A 3,457-nucleotide genomic window follows, 5' to 3' on the forward strand; every position below is an offset into this window, starting at 1 on the left:
TACATTAGAAAACATATCCAATGAAATTAATTCACAATTTTTGTGTTTCTATATATTTCGCTTTATTTTATCAAATTATTACACAATATTACTAATATACATTTAATAATATTCATACTTATGTGCTTCTAAATATTCGTCAAAATCAATGTCTCATGAGAATGCTCGAGTAATATGTGATTGTTTAACCATATGAATGCATATGTAAGATGAATGTTCTTAACCATGTGAATACACAAATAACATGTGTGTTTCGTAATCATTAGAATGTACATTTAACATGTATGTTATTAATCACACAAATGTACGAGTAACATGTGTGTTCTTAACCATATGAATGCACAAGTAATATATTTTTTCTTAACCATATGAATGAATGCACGAATAACATGTGTTCTTAACTATTAGAATGCACGGGTAACATGTGTGTTATTAACCATTAGAATGCACGGGTAATATGTGTTATTAAGCAAACAAATACATGAATAACATATGTGTTATTAATCATACGAATACACAGATAACATGTTTTGTTCTTAAGCATATGCCAAAAAATTATTGCCCCGTGCAAATGCACGGGTAACTTACTAGTTCCTTGTAGAAAAAGAAAGCAGCAAGTTAACACCCATACCTCTTTACTTTCATTTCTTTTCTAACACAAACTTTGAAGGGATTGAAAATTAAATTAATTGTAAAGTCTACTTTTTACAATATAAAGTTCTTAAGGTACTTTTTCAATATAGACAACAACACGAATAATATTGCAAGTATGCTCTGGCTCGTAATTTTTGCCTATGATATACAAATTTCACTCATTTGTTCATTTAGTCATGCTTATTTTTCCATCAAGTTCACATACCTTTTATTGAGTAAAGCGAACGACACATGCATCTAATATAAGAAAAAAATTCAAATAAATTATGATGTAATCGTGATTTATAATGCATAAAAAATTATAATATAATGTTATTTGTTCAATTTTATATAAAAATATCAAAGTTTTTATTAATATTTTTATGTCCAATTACTTTATTTAATTTCCTTTTATTTTGTTATATGATTTTTTTAAGAGTTAATTACACTGACATCCCCTGAGTTTTAGTGAAATTACACAAACCACCTCTCACTTTTCTACACCTATACAAACATCCCTTAGTTTTTATACTTTCATTACAATGACCACCCTTACATGAGAAATAAGTGTAATCTTTTAAACAAAAAATATAGTAAATCCAATTAAGTTAAACAAAACATGATATATTGTGAGGAAAAATCCAAATAATATACAAATCTTTGTATCATTATTATTTTTTGTTACAAAATGCATCAACAATTCTAAAGAGATATTGTTTAAATCGCTCTTATACTATATCGTAATGAACCAAAAATAATAAAGACGTATCGACTCATATATTATTTAGACTTGTCTTCACAATATACAATGTGTTGTTTAACTTAATTGCATTTGTCACATTTTTTGTTCAAAAAATTACACTTATTTCTCATGCAGGGTGGTCAGTGTAATAAAAATATAAAAATTAGAGGGTTTGTGTAGGTGTAGAAAAGTGAGGGGTGGTTTGTGTAATTTCACTAAAACTCATGGAATGTCAGTGTAATTTACTCTTTTTTTAATTATTTACCAATATTCGTGGATCACCACATATCCGTTAGCTCATTTTAAAATGGACAGAATATAAATTTTATTTATTAAAGACAATACAAAATATGCATACACCCGCTTAAATTTTGCAGACATTTGTAGACATTGACAACCTATTTTATCATCTCTACTTTTCAACATGTAAAGAAACAGTAAACATTTTTTATAATAAAAATAGTTTAAGTAATGTCTATGATACAACTATATTTAATATAATGTATAGTTAAAATGATTTAAGTAACAATAAAATATACAGTTGTTGAGTTTGGAGACAACAGTAGGTTATTGTTTAATAACAGAGACAAAAAGTTGAAATCTTATAAAGAACCTATCAACTTGGAAAGTAATGTTGCATAGATCTACACTCATTTATATTATATATTATTTTAATTGCATTTATGTATCTCCATTGACCATTGTTCTTATAAGTATGGATAAAAATGTTTGTCTTTCATTCATCTAAAAACTTTTTATACCTTTTAATCTTATTAAATAACTTTATAAGTGAACTAATATTTTCTCTTCTAGAACCTTTTAAGTCATAATAGGTATATTACTTGGTCCAACATCTTTGTCCATTCTTCATCATTTTCAATGTTTTTCACATCAAATTCATGAATTCTAACAATAAATGTTATAATTTTGATAATATTCTTTCATGATTAGTCTATTAGAATGCAAAGAATCATGACCGTCGTGGAAAAGCATGTAAAAATATTTTTCAGTTTTTCCTTAATGAATGTCTTTGACAAGTCTTTCCCATTTTTAATTCATTTCATGTGTTCTCATGTCTTTCTTTCTCTATCATTTGCAAGCCTATATATGTTTTTTCCACTCCTTGGGACCTACATGTTTGTATCACCAATCATATGCTCTATATCTTGCTTCTCACACTATGTTTCTGCAGATCTTTCTTAGTTGTCTTGTACCTTTTTCCAACTTTCTATATCTTAACAGAATGACCATGATTTATAACATTCTATTTCACCTTAATTTTATCTTTGATACTTTTTTTTCTCGCCCTCGTGATCCTTTTGACTGAAGCCTTTAGATTCACTTAGTGTCTCAATTGTTATCTTCCTAATATATTTGGCCATCTTATCCAACATGTTCTTATGACTCCATAGTGTCTCCCAAAGTGGACAAGATGAACGATAAAAGAAATACTAGAGGTATGGAGGTTTCTGTAGGGCTTATGGCACAAGGGAAGCAAATATAAAAGGTGGTGATATTGTTGGAAATTTCTTATGATTGGTGAAATACCAATCATAGGATCTTGAATTTCATGATTCTCACGCACATATATGAATCAAAGGGTGCATTGTCATACCTGAATCCATGTTCCTGGATGTGCTCCTTTGATCCACGTTTCTGAAAGAAGTTTTGTGGTATGATGATCTTCCTCAACCAAATCTCTAATTCCTCTTGGGACTTGCATTTTCACTCTGATGGGGAGAGGAGAAAACTGAATTTGATTTGGTGTACTGGGGACCATAACCTTCCTTATGTGTTAACATATAGGATTCCCATTATCCCCTATGAGTTAACCTGATGGGTATCCACCCATTAAGCCCATATCCGTTATAAGCTTTTAGAAATCTAAGGGGTGTCAGTAATTAGATCACTTATAATGTAACCCCAAAAACAAATAGCTGATATCATTGTATCAAATATATGATGCTCACCTTAATTAGAAATTTATAATTTCTAACAATCTCCCACTTGAGCTTCATATCTTCATGATACAATTATATCATAGGTTCTTTAGGCGCGCATCTGTATGCTGTTTACGTTTAG

The sequence above is a fragment of the Lupinus angustifolius genome, chromosome LG04 (assembly GCF_001865875.1).
Source record: "Lupinus angustifolius cultivar Tanjil chromosome LG04, LupAngTanjil_v1.0, whole genome shotgun sequence".
NCBI lineage: Eukaryota > Viridiplantae > Streptophyta > Magnoliopsida > Fabales > Fabaceae > Lupinus > Lupinus angustifolius.